Here is a 24,052-nt window from a genome sequence, read left to right as displayed (position 1 = left end):
TACGACACTATAGTGCCAGGTGGCAATGCTGGGGGTGATGATAATACGGCAGTATAGTGTCAGGCGTCAATGCTGGGGGTGATGATAATACGGCAGTATAGTGCCAGGTGGCAATGCTGGGGTTGATGATAATACGGCAGTATAGTACCAGGTGGCAATGCTGGGTTGCTGATAATACGGCACTATAGTGCCAGGTGGCAATGCTGGGGGTGATGATAATACGGCACTATAGTGTCAGGCGGCAATGCTGGGGGTGATGATAATACGGCACTATAGTGCCAGGTGGCAATGCTGGGGGTGATGATAATACGGCACTGTAGTGCCAGGCGGCAATGCTGGAGGTGATGATAATACGGCACTATAGTGCCAGGCGGCAATGCTGGGGGTGATGATAATACGACACTATAGTGCCAGGCGGCAATGCTGGAGGTGATGATAATACGACACTATAGTCCCAGGCGGCAATGCTGGGGGTGATGATAATACGGCACTATAGTGCAAGGCACCAATGCTGGGGGTGATGATAATACGGCACTATAGTGCAAGGCAACAATGCTAGGGGTGATGATAATACGACACAAAAGTGCCAGGCGGCAATGCTGGAGGTGATGATAATACGGCACTATAGTGCCAGGCGGAAATGCTTGGGGTGATGACAATACGGCACTGTAGTGCCAGGAGCCAATGCTGGGGGTGATAATATGGCACTATGGCGGCAATGCCTGGGGTGATGATAATACAGCACTGTAGTGCCAGGCGGCAATGCTGGGGGTGATGATAATACGGCGCTATAATGCCAGGCGGCAATGCTGTCGGTGATGATAATATGGCACTATAGTGCCAGGCGGCAATGCTGGCGGTGATGATAATACGGCACTATAGTGCCAGGCGGCAATGCTGGCGGTGATGATAATACAGCACTGTAGTGCCAAGCGGCAATGCTGGGGGTGATGATAATACGGTACTATAGTGCAAGGTGGCAATGCTGGGGGTGATAATACGGCACTATAGTGCCAGGCGGCAATGCTGGGGGTGATGATAATACGGCACTGTAGTGCCAGGTGGCAATGCTAGGGGTGATGATAATACAGCACTATAGTGCCAGGCGGCAATGCTGGGGGTGATGATAATACGACACTATAGTGCGAGGCACCAATGCTGGGAGTGATGATAATACGGTACTATAGTGCAAGGTGGCAATGCTGGGGGTGATGATAATACGACACTAAAGTGCCAGGCGGCAATGCTGGAGGTGATGATAATACGGCACTATAGTGCCAGGCGGAAATGCTTGGGGTGATGACAATACGGCACTGTAGTGCCAGGAGCCAATGCTGGGGGTGATAATATGGCACTATGGCGGCAATGCCTGGGGTGATGATAATACAGCACTGTAGTGCCAGGCGGCAATGCTGGGGGTGATGATAATACGGCGCTATAATGCCAGGCGGCAATGCTGTCGGTGATGATAATATGGCACTATAGTGCCAGGCGGCAATGCTGGCGGTGATGATAATACGGCACTATAGTGCCAGGCGGCAATGCTGGCGGTGATGATAATACAGCACTGTAGTGCCAAGCGGCAATGCTGGGGGTGATGATAATACGGTACTATAGTGCAAGGTGGCAATGCTGGGGGTGATAATACGGCACTATAGTGCCAGGCGGCAATGCTGGGGGTGATGATAATACGGCACTGTAGTGCCAGGTGGCAATGCTAGGGGTGATGATAATACAGCACTATAGTGCCAGGCGGCAATGCTGGGGGTGATGATAATACGACACTATAGTGCGAGGCACCAATGCTGGGGGTGATGATAATACGGTACTATTGTGCAAGGTGGCAATGCTGGGGGTGATAATACGGCACTATAGTGCCAGGCGGCAATGCTGGGGGTGATGATAATACGGCACTGTAGTGCCAGGTGGCAATGCTAGGGGTGATGATAATACAGCACTATAGTGCCAGGCGGCAATGCTGGGGATGATGAAAATATGGCAATATAGTGCCAGGCACCAATGCTGGGAGTGATGATAATACGGCACTATAGTGCCAGGCGGCAATGCTGGGGATGATGAAAATACGGCACTATAGTGCAGGCGGCATTGCTGGGGGTGATGATAATACGGTACTATAGTGCAAGGTGGCAATGCTAGGGGTGATGATAATACGACACTAAAGTGCCAGGCGGCAATGCTGGAGGTGATGATAATACGGCACTATAGTGCCAGGCGGAAATGCTTGGGGTGATGACAATACGGCACTGTAGTGCCAGGAGCCAATGCTGGGGGTGATAATATGGCACTATGGCGGCAATGCCTGGGGTGATGATAATACAGCACTGTAGTGCCAGGCGGCAATGCTGGGGGTGATGATAATACGGCGCTATAATGCCAGGCGGCAATGCTGTCGGTGATGATAATATGGCACTATAGTGCCAGGCGGCAATGCTGGCGGTGATGATAATACGGCACTATAGTGCCAGGCGGCAATGCTGGCGGTGATGATAATACAGCACTGTAGTGCCAAGCGGCAATGCTGGGGGTGATGATAATACGGTACTATAGTGCAAGGTGGCAATGCTGGGGGTGATAATACGGCACTATAGTGCCAGGCGGCAATGCTGGGGGTGATGATAATACGGCACTGTAGTGCCAGGTGGCAATGCTAGGGGTGATGATAATACAGCACTATAGTGCCAGGCGGCAATGCTGGGGGTGATGATAATACGACACTATAGTGCGAGGCACCAATGCTGGGGGTGATGATAATACGGTACTATAGTGCAAGGTGGCAATGCTGGGGGTGATAATACGGCACTATAGTGCCAGGCGGCAATGCTGGGGGTGATGATAATACGGCACTATAGTGCCAGGCACCAATGCTGGGGGTGATGATAATACGGCACTATAGTGTCAGGCTGCAATGCTGGGGATGATGAAAATATGGCAATATAGTGCCAGGCACCAATGCTGAGAGTGATGATAATACGGCACTATAGTGCCAGGCGGCAATGCTGGGGATGATGAAAATACGGCACTATAGTGCAGGCGGCATTGCTGGGGGTGATGATAATACGACACTATAGTGCCAGGTGGCAATGCTAGGGGTGATGATAATACAGCACTATAGTGCCAGGCGGCAATGCTGGGGATGATGAAAATATGGCAATATAGTGCCAGGCACCAATGCTGAGAGTGATGATAATACGGCACTATAGTGCCAGGCGGCAATGCTGGGGATGATGAAAATACGGCACTATAGTGCAGGCGGCATTGCTGGGGGTGATGATAATACGACACTATAGTGCCAGGCGGCAATGCTGGGGGTGATGATAATACGGCACTATAGTGCCAGGCGGCAATGCTGGGGGTGATGATAATACTGCACTGTAGTGCCATGCAGCAATGCTGGAGGTGATGATAATACGGCACTATAGTGCCAGGCGGCAATGCTGTGGGTGATGATAATACGGCACTATAGTGGCAGGCGGCAATGCTGGGGGTGATGATAATACGGCACTATAGTGCGAGGCGGCAATGCTTGGGGTGATGATAATACGGCACTATAGTGCCAGGCGGCAATGCTGGAGGTGATGATAATACGACACTATAGTGCCAGGCGGCAATGCTGTGGGTGATGATAATACGGCACTATAGTGGCAGGCGGCAATGCTGGGGGTGATGATAATACGGCACTATAGTGGCAGGCGGCAATGCTGGGGGTGATGATAATACGGCACTATAGTGCGAGGCGGCAATGCTTGGGGTGATGATAATACGGCACTATAGTGCCAGGCGGCAATGCTGTGGGTGATGATAATACGACACTATAGTGCCAGGCGGCAATGCTGTGGGTGATGATAATACGGCACTATAGTGGCAGGCGGCAATGCTGGGGGTGATGATAATACGGCACTATAGTGCGAGGCGGCAATGCTTGGGGTGATGATAATACGGCACTATAGTGCCAGGCGGCAATGCTGGAGGTGATGATAATACGGCACTTAGTGCCAGGCGGCAATGCTGGGGGTGATGATAATACAGCACTTAGTGCCAGGCGGCAATGCTGGGGGTGATGATAATACGGCACTATAGTGCCAGGCGGCAATGCTGGGGGTGAAGATAATACGGCACTGTAGTGCCAAGCGGCAATGCTGGGGGTGATGATAACACGGCACTATAGTGCCAGGCCGCAATGCTGGGGGTGATGACAATACAGCACTGTAGTGCCAGGCGGCAATGCTGGGGATAATGATAATACGGCACTATAGTGCACTATTGTGGTGATGATAATACGGCACTATAGTGCCAGGCGGCAATGGTGGGGGTGATGATAATACGGCACTATAGTGCCAGGTGGCAATGCTAGGGGTAATGATAATACAGTACTATAGTGCCAGGCGGTAATGCTGGGGGTGATGATAATACGGCACTATAGTGCCAGGCGGCAATGCTAGGGGTAATGATAATACAGTACTATAGTGCCAGGCGGCAATGCTTGGGATGATGATAATACGGCACTATAGTGCCAGGCAACAATGCTGCGGGTGATGATAATACGACACTACAGTGCCAGGCGGCAATGTTGGGGTTATGATAATACGGCACTATAGTGCCATGCGGCAATGCTGGGGGTGATGATAATAAGACACTATAGTGCCAGGCGGCAATGATGGGGATGATGATAATACGGCACTGTAGTGCCAGGCGGCAATGCTGAGGGTGATGATAATACGGCACTATAGTGCCAGGCACCAATGCTGGGGGTGGTGATAATACGGCACTATAGTGCCAGGCAGCAATGCTTGGGGTGATGATAATACGGCATTATAGTTTCAAGCAACAATGCTGGGGGTGATAATACAGCACTATAGTGCCAGGCGGCAATGCTTGGGGTGATGATAATACGGCACTGTAGTGCCAGTCGGCAATGCTGGGGGTGATAATACAGCACTATAGTGCCAGGCGGCAATGCTTGGGATGATGATAATACGGCACTATAGTGCCAGGCAACAATGCTGCGGGTGATGATAATACGACACTACAGTGCCAGGCGGCAATGTTGGGGTTATGATAATACGGCACTGTAGTGCCATGCGGCAATGCTGGGGGTGATGATAATACGACACTATAGTGCCAGGCGGCAATGATGGGGATGATGATAATACGGCACTGTAGTTCCAGGCGGCAATGCTGAGGGTGATGATAATACGGCACTATAGTGCCAGGCGGCAATGCTGGGGGTGGTGATAATACGGCACTATAGTGCCAGGCAGCAATGCTTGGGGTGATGATAATACGGCACTGTAGTGCCATGCGGCAATGCTGGGGGTGATGATAATACGGCACTATAGTGCCAGGCACCAATGCTGGGGGTGATGATAATACGGCACTATAGTTCCAGGCGGCAATGTTGGGGTTATGATAATACGGCACTATAGTGCCAGGCAGCAATGCTGGGGGTGATGATAAAACGGCACTATAGTGCTAGGCGGCAAAGCTTGGTGTAATGATAACACGGCACTATAGTGCCAGGCACCAATGCTGGGGGTGATGATAATACAGCACTGTAGTTCCAGGCGGCAATGCTGGGGGTGATGATAATACGGCACTATAGTGCCAGGCGGTAATGCTGGGGGTGATGATAATACGGCACTATAGCGCCAGGCGGCAATGCTGGAGGTGATGATAATACGGCACTATAGTGCCAGGCGGCAATGCTGGGGGTGATGCTAATACGACACTATAGTGCCAGGTGGCAATGCTGGAGGTGATGATAATACGGCACTATAGTGCCAGGTGTCAATGCTGGGGGTGATGCTAATACGACACTATAGTGCCAGGCGGTAATGCTGGGGGTGATGATAATACGGCACTATAGTGCCAGGCGGTAATGCTGGGGGTGATGATAATACGGCACTATAGTGCCAGGCGGCAATGCTGGGGGTGATGCTAATACGGCACTATAGTGCCAGGTGTCAATGCTGGGGGTGATGCTAATACGACACTATAGTGCCAGGCGGTAATGCTGGGGGTGATGATAATACGGCACTATAGTGCCAGGCGGTAATGCTGGGGGTGATGATAATACGGCACTATAGTGGCAGGCGGCAATGCTGGGGGTGATGATAATACGGCACTATAGTGCGAGGCGGCAATGCTTGGGGTGATGATAATACGGCACTATAGTGCCAGGCGGCAATGCTGTGGGTGATGATAATACGACACTATAGTGCCAGGCGGCAATGCTGTGGGTGATGATAATACGGCACTATAGTGGCAGGCGGCAATGCTGGGGGTGATGATAATACGGCACTATAGTGCGAGGCGGCAATGCTTGGGGTGATGATAATACGGCACTATAGTGCCAGGCGGCAATGCTGGAGGTGATGATAATACGGCACTTAGTGCCAGGCGGCAATGCTGGGGGTGATGATAATACAGCACTTAGTGCCAGGCGGCAATGCTGGGGGTGATGATAATACGGCACTATAGTGCCAGGCGGCAATGCTGGGGGTGAAGATAATACGGCACTGTAGTGCCAAGCGGCAATGCTGGGGGTGATGATAACACGGCACTATAGTGCCAGGCCGCAATGCTGGGGGTGATGACAATACAGCACTGTAGTGCCAGGCGGCAATGCTGGGGATAATGATAATACGGCACTATAGTGCACTATTGTGGTGATGATAATACGGCACTATAGTGCCAGGCGGCAATGGTGGGGGTGATGATAATACGGCACTATAGTGCCAGGTGGCAATGCTAGGGGTAATGATAATACAGTACTATAGTGCCAGGCGGTAATGCTGGGGGTGATGATAATACGGCACTATAGTGCCAGGCGGCAATGCTAGGGGTAATGATAATACAGTACTATAGTGCCAGGCGGCAATGCTTGGGATGATGATAATACGGCACTATAGTGCCAGGCAACAATGCTGCGGGTGATGATAATACGACACTACAGTGCCAGGCGGCAATGTTGGGGTTATGATAATACGGCACTATAGTGCCATGCGGCAATGCTGGGGGTGATGATAATAAGACACTATAGTGCCAGGCGGCAATGATGGGGATGATGATAATACGGCACTGTAGTGCCAGGCGGCAATGCTGAGGGTGATGATAATACGGCACTATAGTGCCAGGCACCAATGCTGGGGGTGGTGATAATACGGCACTATAGTGCCAGGCAGCAATGCTTGGGGTGATGATAATACGGCATTATAGTTTCAAGCAACAATGCTGGGGGTGATAATACAGCACTATAGTGCCAGGCGGCAATGCTTGGGGTGATGATAATACGGCACTGTAGTGCCAGTCGGCAATGCTGGGGGTGATAATACAGCACTATAGTGCCAGGCGGCAATGCTTGGGATGATGATAATACGGCACTATAGTGCCAGGCAACAATGCTGCGGGTGATGATAATACGACACTACAGTGCCAGGCGGCAATGTTGGGGTTATGATAATACGGCACTGTAGTGCCATGCGGCAATGCTGGGGGTGATGATAATACGACACTATAGTGCCAGGCGGCAATGATGGGGATGATGATAATACGGCACTGTAGTTCCAGGCGGCAATGCTGAGGGTGATGATAATACGGCACTATAGTGCCAGGCGGCAATGCTGGGGGTGGTGATAATACGGCACTATAGTGCCAGGCAGCAATGCTTGGGGTGATGATAATACGGCACTGTAGTGCCATGCGGCAATGCTGGGGGTGATGATAATACGGCACTATAGTGCCAGGCACCAATGCTGGGGGTGATGATAATACGGCACTATAGTTCCAGGCGGCAATGTTGGGGTTATGATAATACGGCACTATAGTGCCAGGCAGCAATGCTGGGGGTGATGATAAAACGGCACTATAGTGCTAGGCGGCAAAGCTTGGTGTAATGATAACACGGCACTATAGTGCCAGGCACCAATGCTGGGGGTGATGATAATACAGCACTGTAGTTCCAGGCGGCAATGCTGGGGGTGATGATAATACGGCACTATAGTGCCAGGCGGTAATGCTGGGGGTGATGATAATACGGCACTATAGCGCCAGGCGGCAATGCTGGAGGTGATGATAATACGGCACTATAGTGCCAGGCGGCAATGCTGGGGGTGATGCTAATACGACACTATAGTGCCAGGTGGCAATGCTGGAGGTGATGATAATACGGCACTATAGTGCCAGGTGTCAATGCTGGGGGTGATGCTAATACGACACTATAGTGCCAGGCGGTAATGCTGGGGGTGATGATAATACGGCACTATAGTGCCAGGCGGTAATGCTGGGGGTGATGATAATACGGCACTATAGTGCCAGGCGGCAATGCTGGGGGTGATGCTAATACGACACTATAGTGCCAGGTGGCAATGCTGGGGGTGATGATAATACGGCAGTATAGTGTCAGGCGGCAATGCTGGGGGTGATGATAATACGGCACTATAGTGCCAGGCGGCAATGCTGGCGGTGATGATAATACAGCACTGTAGTGCCAAGCGGCAATGCTGGGGGTGATGATAATACGGTACTATAGTGCAAGGTGGCAATGCTGGGGGTGATAATACGGCACTATAGTGCCAGGCGGCAATGCTGGGGGTGATGATAATACGGCACTGTAGTGCCAGGTGGCAATGCTGGGGGTGATGATAATACAGCACTATAGTGCCAGGCGGCAATGCTTGGGGTGATGATAATACAGCACTATAGTGCCAGGCGGCAATGCTGGGGGTGATGATAATACGACACTATAGTGCGAGGCACCAATGCTGGGGGTGATGATAATACGGTACTATAGTGCAAGGTGGCAATGCTGGGGGTGATAATACGGCACTATAGTGCCAGGCGGCAATGCTGGGGGTGATGATAATACGGCACTGTAGTGCCAGGTGGCAATGCTGGGGGTGATGATAATACAGCACTATAGTGCCAGGCGGCAATGCTTGGGGTGATGATAATACAGCACTATAGTGCCAGGCGGCAATGCTGGGGGTGATGATAATACGACACTATAGTGCGAGGCACCAATGCTGGGGGTGATGATAATACGGTACTATAGTGCAAGGTGGCAATGCTGGGGGTGATAATACGGCACTATAGTGCCAGGCGGCAATGCTGGGGGTGATGATAATACGGCACTGTAGTGCCAGGTGGCAATGCTAGGGGTGATGATAATACAGCACTATAGTGCCAGGCGGCAATGCTGGGGATGATGAAAATATGGCAATATAGTGCCAGGCACCAATGCTGGGAGTGATGATAATACGGCACTATAGTGCCAGGCGGCAATGCTGGGGATGATGAAAATACGGCACTATAGTGGAGGCGGCATTGCTGGGGGTGATGATAATACGACACTATAGTGCCAGGCGGCAATGCTGGGGGTGATGATAATACGGCACTATAGTGCCAGGCGGCAATGCTGGGGGTGATGATAATACTGCACTGTAGTGCCATGCAGCAATGCTGGAGGTGATGATAATACGGCACTATAGTGCCAGGCGGCAATGCTGTGGGTGATGATAATACGGCACTATAGTGGCAGGCGGCAATGCTGGGGGTGATGATAATACGGCACTATAGTGCGAGGCGGCAATGCTTGGGGTGATGATAATACGGCACTATAGTGCCAGGCGGCAATGCTGGAGGTGATGATAATACGACACTATAGTGCCAGGCGGCAATGCTGTGGGTGATGATAATACGGCACTATAGTGGCAGGCGGCAATGCTGGGGGTGATGATAATACGGCACTATAGTGGCAGGCGGCAATGCTGGGGGTGATGATAATACGGCACTATAGTGCGAGGCGGCAATGCTTGGGGTGATGATAATACGGCACTATAGTGCCAGGCGGCAATGCTGTGGGTGATGATAATACGACACTATAGTGCCAGGCGGCAATGCTGTGGGTGATGATAATACGGCACTATAGTGGCAGGCGGCAATGCTGGGGGTGATGATAATACGGCACTATAGTGCGAGGCGGCAATGCTTGGGGTGATGATAATACGGCACTATAGTGCCAGGCGGCAATGCTGGAGGTGATGATAATACGGCACTTAGTGCCAGGCGGCAATGCTGGGGGTGATGATAATACAGCACTTAGTGCCAGGCGGCAATGCTGGGGGTGATGATAATACGGCACTATAGTGCCAGGCGGCAATGCTGGGGGTGAAGATAATACGGCACTGTAGTGCCAAGCGGCAATGCTGGGGGTGATGATAACACGGCACTATAGTGCCAGGCCGCAATGCTGGGGGTGATGACAATACAGCACTGTAGTGCCAGGCGGCAATGCTGGGGATAATGATAATACGGCACTATAGTGCACTATTGTGGTGATGATAATACGGCACTATAGTGCCAGGCGGCAATGGTGGGGGTGATGATAATACGGCACTATAGTGCCAGGTGGCAATGCTAGGGGTAATGATAATACAGTACTATAGTGCCAGGCGGTAATGCTGGGGGTGATGATAATACGGCACTATAGTGCCAGGCGGCAATGCTAGGGGTAATGATAATACAGTACTATAGTGCCAGGCGGCAATGCTTGGGATGATGATAATACGGCACTATAGTGCCAGGCAACAATGCTGCGGGTGATGATAATACGACACTACAGTGCCAGGCGGCAATGTTGGGGTTATGATAATACGGCACTATAGTGCCAGGCGGCAATGATGGGGATGATGATAATACGGCACTGTAGTGCCAGGCGGCAATGCTGAGGGTGATGATAATACGGCACTATAGTGCCAGGCACCAATGCTGGGGGTGGTGATAATACGGCACTATAGTGCCAGGCAGCAATGCTTGGGGTGATGATAATACGGCATTATAGTTTCAAGCAACAATGCTGGGGGTGATAATACAGCACTATAGTGCCAGGCGGCAATGCTTGGGGTGATGATAATACGGCACTGTAGTGCCAGTCGGCAATGCTGGGGGTGATAATACAGCACTATAGTGCCAGGCGGCAATGCTTGGGATGATGATAATACGGCACTATAGTGCCAGGCAACAATGCTGCGGGTGATGATAATACGACACTACAGTGCCAGGCGGCAATGTTGGGGTTATGATAATACGGCACTGTAGTGCCATGCGGCAATGCTGGGGGTGATGATAATACGACACTATAGTGCCAGGCGGCAATGATGGGGATGATGATAATACGGCACTGTAGTGCCAGGCGGCAATGCTGAGGGTGATGATAATACGGCACTATAGTGCCAGGCACCAATGCTGGGGGTGGTGATAATACGGCACTATAGTGCCAGGCAGCAATGCTTGGGGTGATGATAATACGGCATTATAGTTTCAAGCAACAATGCTGGGGGTGATAATACAGCACTATAGTGCCAGGCGGCAATGCTTGGGGTGATGATAATACGGCACTGTAGTGCCAGTCGGCAATGCTGGGGGTGATAATACAGCACTATAGTGCCAGGCGGCAATGCTTGGGATGATGATAATACGGCACTATAGTGCCAGGCAACAATGCTGCGGGTGATGATAATACGACACTACAGTGCCAGGCGGCAATGTTGGGGTTATGATAATACGGCACTGTAGTGCCATGCGGCAATGCTGGGGGTGATGATAATACGACACTATAGTGCCAGGCGGCAATGATGGGGATGATGATAATACGGCACTGTAGTTCCAGGCGGCAATGCTGAGGGTGATGATAATACGGCACTATAGTGCCAGGCGGCAATGCTGGGGGTGGTGATAATACGGCACTATAGTGCCAGGCAGCAATGCTTGGGGTGATGATAATACGGCACTGTAGTGCCATGCGGCAATGCTGGGGGTGATGATAATACGGCACTATAGTGCCAGGCACCAATGCTGGGGGTGATGATAATACGGCACTATAGTTCCAGGCGGCAATGTTGGGGTTATGATAATACGGCACTATAGTGCCAGGCAGCAATGCTGGGGGTGATGATAAAACGGCACTATAGTGCGAGGCGGCAATGCTTGGGGTGTTGATTATATGGCACTATAGTGCTAGGCGGCAAAGCTTGGTGTAATGATAACACGGCACTATAGTGCCAGGCACCAATGCTGGGGGTGATGATAATACAGCACTGTAGTTCCAGGCGGCAATGCTGGGGGTGATGATAATACGGCACTATAGTGCCAGGCGGTAATGCTGGGGGTGATGATAATACGGCACTATAGCGCCAGGCGGCAATGCTGGAGGTGATGATAATACGGCACTATAGTGCCAGGCGGCAATGCTGGGGGTGATGCTAATACGACACTATAGTGCCAGGTGGCAATGCTGGAGGTGATGATAATACGGCACTATAGTGCCAGGTGTCAATGCTGGGGGTGATGCTAATACGACACTATAGTGCCAGGCGGTAATGCTGGGGGTGATGATAATACGGCACTATAGTGCCAGGCGGTAATGCTGGGGGTGATGATAATACGGCACTATAGTGCCAGGCGGCAATGCTGGGGGTGATGCTAATACGACACTATAGTGCCAGGTGGCAATGCTGGGGGTGATGATAATACGGCAGTATAGTGTCAGGCGGCAATGCTGGGGGTGATGATAATACGGCAGTATAGTGCCAGGTGGCAATGCTGGGGTTGATGATAATACGGCAGTATAGTACCAGGTGGCAATGCTGGGTTGCTGATAATACGGCACTATAGTGCCAGGTGGCAATGCTGGGGGTGATGATAATACGGCACTATAGTGCCAGGTGGCAATGCTGGGGGTGATGATAATACGGCACTGTAGTGCCAGGCGGCAATGCTGGAGGTGATGATAATACGGCACTATAGTGCCAGGCGGCAATGCTGGGGGTGATGATAATACGACACTACAGTGCCAGGCGGCAATGCTGGGGGTGATGATAATACGGCACTATAGTGCCAGGCGGCAATGCTGGAGGTGATGATAATACGACACTATAGTCCCAGGCGGCAATGCTGGGGGTGATGATAATACGGCACTATAGTGTAAGGCACCAATGCTGGGGGTGATGATAATACGGCACTATAGTGCAAGGCAACAATGCTGGGGGTGATGATAACACGACACTAAAGTGCCAGGCGGCAATGCTGGAGGTGATGATAATACGGCACTATAGTGCCAGGCGGAAATGCTTGGGGTGATGACAATACGGCACTGTAGTGCCAGGAGCCAATGCTGGGGGTGATAATATGGCACTATGGCGGCAATGCCTGGGGTGATGATAATACAGCACTGTAGTGCCAGGCGGCAATGCTGGGGGTGATGATAATACGGCGCTATAATGCCAGGCGGCAATGCTGTCGGTGATGATAATATGGCACTATAGTGCCAGGCGGCAATGCTGGCGGTGATGATAATACGGCACTATAGTGCCAGGCGGCAATGCTGGCGGTGATGATAATACAGCACTGTAGTGCCAAGCGGCAATGCTGGGGGTGATGATAATACGGTACTATAGTGCAAGGTGGCAATGCTGGGGGTGATAATACGGCACTATAGTGCCAGGCGGCAATGCTGGGGGTGATGATAATACGGCACTGTAGTGCCAGGTGGCAATGCTAGGGGTGATGATAATACAGCACTATAGTGCCAGGCGGCAATGCTGGGGGTGATGATAATACGGCACTGTAGTGCCAGGCGGCAATGCTGGGGGTGATGATAATACGGCACTATAGTGCCAGGCGGCAATGCTGGGGGTGATAATAATACGGCACTATAATGCCAGGCGGCAATGCTGGCGGTGATGATAATACGGCACTATATTGCCAGGCGGCAATGCTGGCGGTGATGATAATACGGCACTATAGTGCCAGGCGGCAATGCTGGCGGTGATGATAATACGGCACTATAGTGCCAGGCGGCAATGCTGGGGGTGATGATAATACGGCACTATAGTGCCAGGCGGCAATGCTGGTGGTGATGATAATACGGCACTATAGTGCCAGGCGGCAATGCTGGCGGTGATAATACGGCACTATAGTGCCAGGCGGCAATACCTAGGGTGATGATAATACGGCAATATAATGCCAGGCGGCAATGCTGGCGGTGATGATAATACGGCACTATAGTGCCAGGTGGCAATGCTAGGGGTGATGATAATACGGCACTATAGTGCCAGGCGGCAATGCCTGGGGTGATAATACGGCACTATAGTGCCACGTGGCAATGCTAGGGGTGATGATAATACGGCACTATAGTGCCAGGCGGCAATGCCTGGGGTGATGACAATACGGCACTATAGTGCCAGGTGGCAATGCTAGGGGTGATGATAATATGGCACTGTAGTGCCAGGCGGCAATGCTGGGGGTGATGATAATACGGCAATATAATGCCAGGCGGCAATGCTGGCGGTGATGATAATACGGCACTATAGTGCCAGGTGGCAATGCTAGGGGTGATGGGTGATGATAATACGGCAAAATAGTGCCAGGCAGCAATGCTTGGGGGGATGATAATGCGGCATAATAGTGCCAGGCGGCAATGCTTGGGGTGATAATACGGCACTATAGCGCTAGGCGGCAATGCTTGGGGTAATGATAATACGGCACTATAGTGCCAGGCGGCAATGCTGGGGGTGATGATAATACACACTATAGTGCCAGGCGGCAATGCTGGGGGTGATGATAATACGGCACTATAGTGCCAGGCGGCAATGCTGGGGGTGATGATAATACGGCACTGTAGTGCCAGGCGGCAATGCTGGGGGTGATGATAATACGGCACTATAGTGCCAGGCGGCAATGCTTGGGATGATGATAATACGGCACCACAGTGCCAGGCGGCAATGCTTGGGGTGATGATAATACGGCACTATAGTGCCAGGTGGCAAAGCTGGGGGTGATGATAATACGGCACTATAGTGCCAGGTGGCAATGCTGGGGGTAATGATAATACGGCACTATAGTGCCAGGCGGCAATGCTGGGGGTGATGATAATACGGCACTATAGTGCCAGGCGGCAATGCTGGGGGTGATGATAATACGGCACTATAGTGCCAGGCGGCAATGCTTGGGGTGATGATAATACGGCACTGTAGTGCCAGGCGGCAATGCTGGGGGTGATGATAATACTGCACTGTAGTGCCAGGCGGCAATGCTGGGGGGTGATGATAATACGGCACTATAGTGCCAGGCGGCAATGCTTGGGATGATGATAATACTGCACCACAGTGCCAGGCGGCAATGCTTGGGGTGATGATAATACGGCACTATAGTGCCAGGCGGCAATGCTGGGGGTGATGATAATACGGCACTATAGTGCCAGGTGGCAATGCTGGGGGTAATGATAATACGGCACTATAGTGCCAGGCGGCAATGCTGGGGGTGATGATAATACGGCACTATAGTGCCAGGCGGCAATGCTGGGGGTGATGATAATACGGCACTATAGTGCCAGGCGGCAATGCTTGGGGTGATGATAATACGGCACTGTAGTGCCAGGCGGCAATGCTGGGGGTGATGATAATACTGCACTGTAGTGCCAGGCGGCAATGCTGGGGGGTGATGATAATACGGCACTATAGTGCCAGGCGGCAATGCTTGGGGTGATGATAATACGGCAATCTAGTGCCAGGTGGCAATACTAGGGGTGATGATAATACGGCACTATAGTTACCAGGCGGCAATGCTGGGGGTGATGATAATACGACACTATAGTGCCAGGCGGCAATGCTGGGGGTGATGATAATACGGCACTATAGTGCCAGGTGGCAGTGCTGGGGGTGATGATAATACGGCACTGTAGTGCCAGGCGGCAATGCTGGGGGTGATGATAATATGGCACTACAGTGCCAGGTGGCAATGCTGGGGGTGATGATAATACGGCACTGTAGTGCCAGGCACCAATGCTGGGAGTGATGATAATACGGTACTATAGTGCCAGGCGGCAATGCTGGGGATGATGAAAATACGGCACTATAGTGCACGCGGCATTGCTGGGGGTGATGATAATACGACACTATAGTGCCAGGCGGCAATGCTGGGGGTGATGATAATACGGCACTATAGTGCCAGGTGGCAATGCTGGGGATGATGATAATACGGCACTGTAGTGCCAGGCGGCAATGCTGGGGGTGATGATAATACGGCACTATAGTGCCAGGTGGCAATGCTGGGGTGATGATAATACGGCACAGTGGTGCCAGGCGGCAATGCTGGGGATGATGATAATACAGCACTGTAGTGCCAGGCGGCAATGCTGGGGGTGATGATAATACAGCACTATAGTGCCAGGCGGCAATGCTTGGGGTGATGATAATACAGCACTATAGTGCCAGGTGGCAATGCTAGTGGTGATGATAATACAGCACTATAGTGCCAGGCGGCAATTCTGGGGGTGATGATAATACGGCACTGTACTGCGAGGCGGCAATGCTTGAGGAGATGAAAATACGGCACTATAGTGCCCGGCGGCAATGCTTGGGGAGATGATAATACGGCACTGCAGTGCCAGGTGGCAATGCTGGGGGTGATGACATTACGGCACTATAGTGCCAGGCACCAAAGCTGGAGGTGATGATAATACGGCACTATAGTGCCAGGCGGCAATTCAGGGGGTGATGAAAATACGGCACTATAGTGCCAGGCGGCATTGCTGGGGGTGATGATAATACGGCACTATAGTGCGAGGCGGCAATGCTGGGGGTGATGATAATACAGCACTATAGTGCCAGGCGGCAAGGCTGTGGGTGATGATAATACGGCAAAATAGTGCCAGGCAGCAATGCTTGGGGGGATGATAATGCGGCATAATAGTGCCAGGCGGCAATGCTTGGGGTGATAATACGGCACGATAGCGCTAGGCGGCAATGCTTGGGGTAATGATAATACGGCACTATAGTGCCAGGCGGCAATGCTGGGGGTGATGATAACACACACTATAGTGCCAGGCGGCAATGCTGGGGGTGATGATAATACGGCACTATAGTGCCAGGCGGCAATGCTGGTGGTGATAATACCACACTATAGTGCCAGGCGGCAATGCTGGGGGTGATAATACCACACTATAGTGCCAGGCGGCAATGCTGGGGGTGATGATAATACGGCACTATAGTGCCAGGCGGCAATGCTGGTGGTGATGATAATACGGCACTATAGTGCCAGGCGGCAATGCTGGGGGTGATGATAATACGGCACTATAGTGCCAGGCGGCAATGCTGGGGGTGATGATAATACGGCACTATAGCGCCAGGCGGCAATGCTGGGGGTGATGATAATACGGTACTATAGTGCCAGGCGGAAATGCTTGGTGTAATGATAACACGGCACTATAGTGCCAGGCACCAATGCTGGGGGTGATGATAATACAGCACTGTAGTTCCAGGCGGCAATGCTGGGGGTGATGATAATACGGCACTATAGTGGCAGGCGGTAATGCTGTGGTGATGATAATACGGCACTATAGCGCCAGGCGGCAATGCTGGAGGTGATGATAATACGGCACTGTAGTGGCAGGCGGCAATGCTGGAGGTGATGATAATACGGCACTGTAGTGGCAGGCGGCAATGCTGGGGGTGATGATAATACGGCACTATAGTGGCAGGCGGTAATGCTGTGGTGATGATAATACGGCACTATAGTGCCAGGCGGCAATGCTGGGGGTGATGCTAATACGACACTATAGTGCCAGGTGGCAATGCTGGAGGTGATGATAATACGGCACTATAGTGCCAGGTGGCAATGCTGGGGGTGATGCTAATACGACACTATAGTGCCAGGCGGTAATGCTGGGGGTGATGATAATACGGCACTGTAGTGCCAGGCGGCAATGCTGGGGGTGATGATAATACGGCACTATAGTGCCAGGCGGTAATGCTGGGGGTGATGATAATACGGCACTATAGAGCCAGGCGGCAATGCTGGGGGTGATGCTAATACGGCAGTATAGTGTCAGGCGGCAATGCTGGGGGTGATGATAATACGGCAGTATAGTGCCAGGTGGCAATGCTGGGGTTGATGATAATACGGCAGTATAGTGCCAGGTGGCAATGCTGGGTTGCTGATAATACGGCACTATAGTGCCAGGTGGCAATGCTGGGGGTGATGATAATACGGCACTATAGTGTCAGGCGGCAATGCTGGGGGTGATGATAATACGGCACTATAGTGCCAGGTGGCAATGCTGGGGGTGATGATAATACGGCACTGTAGTGCCAGGCGGCAATGCTGGAGGTGATGATAATACGGCACTATAGTGCCAGGCGGAAATGCTTGGTGTAATGATAACACGGCACTATAGTGCCAGGCACCAATGCTGGGGGTGATGATAATACAGCACTGTAGTTCCAGGCGGCAATGCTGGGGGTGATGATAATACGGCACTATAGCGCCAGGCGGCAATGCTGGGGGTGATGATAATACGGTACTATAGTGCCAGGCGGAAATGCTTGGTGTAATGATAACACGGCACTATAGTGCCAGGCACCAATGCTGGGGGTGATGATAATACAGCACTGTAGTTCCAGGCGGCAATGCTGGGGGTGATGATAATACGGCACTATAGTGGCAGGCGGTAATGCTGTGGTGATGATAATACGGCACTATAGCGCCAGGCGGCAATGCTGGAGGTGATGATAATACGGCACTGTAGTGGCAGGCGGCAATGCTGGAGGTGATGATAATACGGCACTGTAGTGGCAGGCGGCAATGCTGGGGGTGATGATAATACGGCACTATAGTGGCAGGCGGTAATGCTGTGGTGATGATAATACGGCACTATAGTGCCAGGCGGCAATGCTGGGGGTGATGCTAATACGACACTATAGTGCCAGGTGGCAATGCTGGAGGTGATGATAATACGGCACTATAGTGCCAGGTGGCAATGCTGGGGGTGATGCTAATACGACACTATAGTGCCAGGCGGTAATGCTGGGGGTGATGATAATACGGCACTGTAGTGCCAGGCGGCAATGCTGGGGGTGATGATAATACGGCACTATAGTGCCAGGCGGTAATGCTGGGGGTGATGATAATACGGCACTATAGAGCCAGGCGGCAATGCTGGGGGTGATGCTAATACGACACTATAGTGCCAGGTGGCAATGCTGGGGGTGATGATAATACGGCAGTATAGTGTCAGGCGGCAATGCTGGGGGTGATGATAATACGGCAGTATAGTGCCAGGTGGCAATGCTGGGGTTGATGATAATACGGCAGTATAGTGCCAGGTGGCAATGCTGGGTTGCTGATAATACGGCACTATAGTGCCAGGTGGCAATGCTGGGGGTGATGATAATACGGCACTATAGTGTCAGGCGGCAATGCTGGGGGTGATGATAATACGGCACTATAGTGCCAGGTGGCAATGCTGGGGGTGATGATAATACGGCACTGTAGTGCCAGGCGGCAATGCTGGAGGTGATGATAATACGGCACTATAGTGCCAGGCGGCAATGCTGGGGGTGATGATAATACGACACTATAGTGCCAGGCGGCAATGCTGGAGGTGATGATAATACGACACTATAGTGCCAGGCGGCAATGCTGGGGGTGATGATAATACGGCACTATAGTGCAAGGCACCAATGCTGGGGGAGATGATAATACGGCACTATAGTGCAAGGCAACAATGCTAGGAGTGATGATAATACGACGCTAAAGTGCCAGGCGGCAATGCTTTAAATGATGATAATACGGCACTTTGGCGCCAGGCGGCAATGTTGGGGGTGATGATAATACGGCACTATAGTGCCAGGCGGAAATGCTTGGGGTGATGACAATACGGCACTGTAGTGCCAGGAGCCAATGCTGGGGGTGATAATATGGCACTATGGCGGCAATGCCTGGGGTGATGATAATACAGCACTGTAGTGCCAGGCGGCAATGCTGGGGGTGATGATAATACGGCGCTATAATGCCAGGCGGCAATGCTGTCGGTGATGATAATACGGCACTATAGTGCCAGGCGGCAATGCTGGCGGTGATGATAATACGGCACTATAGTGCCAGGCGGCAATGCCTGGGGTGATGATAATACAGCACTGTAGTGCCAAGCGGCAATGCTGGGGGTGATGATAATACGGTACTATAGTGCCAGGTGGCAATGCTGGGGGTGATAATACGGCACTATAGTGCCAGGCGGCAATGCTGGGGGTGATGATAATACGGCACTGTAGTGCCAGGTGACAATGCTAGGGGTGATGATAATACAGCACTATAGTGCCAGGCGGCAATGCTGGGGGTGATGATAATACGGCACTGTAGTGCCAGGCGGCAATGCTGGGGGTGATGATAATACGGCACTATAGTGCCAGGCGGCAATGCTGGGGGTGATGATAATACGGCACTATAATGCCAGGCGGCAATGCTGGCGGTGATGATAATACGGCACTATATTGCCAGGCGGCAATGCTGGCGGTGATGATAATACGGCACTATAGTGCCAGGCGGCAATGCTGGCGGTGATGATAATACGGCACTATAGTGCCAGGCGGCAATGCTGGGGGTGATGATAATACGGCACTATAGTGCCAGGCGGCAATACCTGGGGTGATGATAATACGGCACTATAGTGCCAGGCGGCAATGCTGGGGGTGATGATAATACGGCAATATAATGCCAGGCGGCAATGCTGGCGGTGATGATAATACGGCACTATAGTGCCAGGTGGCAATGCTAGGGGTGATGATAATACGGCACTATAGTGCCAGGTGGCAATGCTGGGGGTGATGATAATACGGCACTATAGTGCCACGTGGCAATGCTAGGGGTGATGATAATACGGCACTATAGTGCCAGGCGGCAATGCCTGGGGTGATGACAATACGGCACTATAGTGCCAGGTGGCAATGCTAGGGGTGATGATAATATGGCACTGTAGTGCCAGGCGGCAATGCTGGGGGTGATGATAATACGGCACTATAATGCCAGGCGGCAATGCTGGCGGTGATGATAATACGGCACTATAGTGCCAGGCGGCAATGCTGACGGTGATGATAATACGGAACTATAGTGCCAGGCGGCAATGCTGGGGTGATGATAATACGGCACTATAGTGCCAGGCGGCAATGCTGGGGGTGATGATAATACGGCACTATAGTGCCAGGTGGCAATGCTGGGGGTGATGATAATACGGCACTGTAGTGCCAGGTGGCAATGCTAAGGGTGATGATAATACAGCACTATAGTGCCAGGTGGCAATGCTAGTGGTGATGATAATACAGCACTATAGTGCCAGGCGGCAATTCTGGGGGTGATGATAATACGGCCCTGTACTGCGAGGCGGCAATGCTTGAGGAGATGAAAATACGGCACTATAGTGCAGGCGGCATTGTTGGGGGAAATGATAATACGGCACTATAGTGCCCGGCGGCAATGCTTGGGGGGATGATAATACGGCACTGCAGTGCCAGGTGGCAATGCTGGGGGTGATGACATTACGGCACTATAGTGCCAGGCACCAAAGCTGGAGGTGATGATAATACGGCACTATAGTGCCAGGCGGCAATTCAGGGGGTGATGAAAATACGGCACTATAGTGCCAGGCGGCATTGCTGGGGGTGATGATAATACGGCACTATAGTGCGAGGCGGCAATGCTGGGGGTGATGATAATACAGCACTATAGTGCCAGGCGGCAAGGCTGTGGGTGATGATAATACGGCAAAATAGTGCCAGGCAGCAATGCTTGGGGGGATGATAATGCGGCATAATAGTGCCAGGCGGCAATGCTTGGGGTGATAATACGGCACTATAGCGCTAGGCGGCAATGCTTGGGGTAATGATAATACGGCACTATAGTGCCAGGCGGCAATGCTGGGGGTGATGATAATACACACTATAGTGCCAGGCGGCAATGCTGGGGGTGATGATAATACGGCACTATAGTGCCAGGCGGCAATGCTGGGGGTGATGATAATACGGCACTGTAGTGCCAGGCGGCAATGCTGGGGGTGATGATAATACGGCACTATAGTGCCAGGCGGCAATGCTTGGGATGATGATAATACGGCACCACAGTGCCAGGCGGCAATGCTTGGGGTGATGATAATACGGCACTATAGTGCCAGGTGGCAAAGCTGGGGGTGATGATAATCCGGCACTATAGTGCCAGGTGGCAATGCTGGGGGTAATGATAATACGGCACTATAGTGCCAGGCGGCAATGCTGGGGGTGATGATAATACGGCACTATAGTGCCAGGCGGCAATGCTGGGGGTGATGATAATACGGCACTATAGTGCCAGGCGGCAATGCTTGGGGTGATGATAATACGACACTGTAGTGCCAGGCGGCAATGCTGGGGGTGATGATAATACTGCACTGTAGTGCCAGGCGGCAATGCTGGGGGGTGATGATAATACGGCACTATAGTGCCAGGCGGCAATGCTTGGGGTGATGATAATACGGCAATCTAGTGCCAGGTGGCAATACTAGGGGTGATGATAATACGGCACTATAGTTACCAGGCGGCAATGCTGGGGGTGATGATAATACGACACTATAGTGCCAGGCGGCAATGCTGGGGGTGATGATAATACGGCACTATAGTGCCAGGTGGCAGTGCTGGGGGTGATGATAATACGGCACTGTAGTGCCAGGCGGCAATGCTGGGGGTGATGATAATACGGCAATCTAGTGCCAGGTGGCAATACTAGGGGTGATGATAATACGGCACTATAGTTACCAGGCGGCAATGCTGGGGGTGATGATAATACGACACTATAGTGCCAGGCGGCAATGCTGGGGGTGATGATAATACGGCACTATAGTGCCAGGTGGCAGTGCTGGGGGTGATGATAATACAGCACTATAGTGCCAGGCGGCAATGCTTTGGGTGATGATAATACAGCACTTTAGTGCCAGGCGGCAATTCTGGGGGTGATGATAATACGGCACTGTACTGCGAGGCGGCAATGCTTGAGGAGATGAAAATACGGCACTATAGTGCCCGGCGGCAATGCTTGGGGGGATGATAATACGGCACTGCAGTGCCAGGTGGCAATGCTGGGGGTGATGACATTACGGCACTATAGTGCCAGGCACCAAAGCTGGAGGTGATGATAATACGGCACTATAGTGCCAGGCGGCAATTCAGGGGGTGATGAAAATACGGCACTATAGTGCCAGGCGGCATTGCTGGGGGTGATGATAATACGGCACTATAGTGCGAGGCGGCAATGCTGGGGGTGATGATAATACAGCACTATAGTGCCAGGCGGCAAGGCTGTGGGTTTTGATAATACGGCAAAATAGTGCCAGGCAGCAATGCTTGGGGGGATGATAATGCGGCATAATAGTGCCAGGCGGCAATGCTTGGGGTGATAATACGGCACGATAGCGCTAGGCGGCAATGCTTGGGGTAATGATAATACGGCACTATAGTGCCAGGCGGCAATGCTGGGGGTGATGATAATACACACTATAGTGCCAGGCGGCAATGCTGGGGGTGATGATAATACGGCACTATAGTGCCAGGCGGCAATGCTGGGGGTGATAATACCACACTATAGTGCCAGGCGGCAATGCTGTTGGTGATGATAATACGGCACTATAGTGCCAGGCGGCAATGCTGGTGGTGATGATAATACGGCACTATAGTGCCAGGCGGCAATGCTGGGGGTGATGATAATACGGCACTATAGTGCCAGGCGGCAATGCTGGGGGTGATGATAATACGGCACTATAGCGCCAGGCGGCAATGCTGGGGGTGATGATAATACGGTACTATAGTGCCAGGCGGAAATGCTTGGGGTGATGACAATACGGCACTGTAGTGCCAGGTGGCAATGCTAGGGTTAATAATATGGCACTGTAGTGCCAGGAGCCAATGCTGGGGGTGATAATACGACACTATAGTGCCAGGCGGCAATGTTGGGGGTGATGATAATACGGCACTGTAGTGACAGGCAGCAATGCTGGGGGTGATGATAATACGGCACTGTAGTGCCAGGCCGCAATGCTGGGGGTGATGATAATACGGCACTGTAGTGCCAGGCCGCAATGCTGGGGGTGATGATAATACGGCACTATAGTGCCCGGCGGCAATGCTTGGGGGGATGATAATATGGCATGATACTGCCAGGCGGCAATGCTTCGGGTGAT

The sequence above is a fragment of the Dendrobates tinctorius genome, unplaced genomic scaffold (genome assembly GCF_039654945.1).
Source record: "Dendrobates tinctorius isolate UK_male_01 unplaced genomic scaffold, ASM3965494v1 ptg000211l, whole genome shotgun sequence".
In the NCBI taxonomy this organism is placed as follows: domain Eukaryota; kingdom Metazoa; phylum Chordata; class Amphibia; order Anura; family Dendrobatidae; genus Dendrobates; species Dendrobates tinctorius.
Note: the sequence above shows the minus strand (reverse complement) of the source record.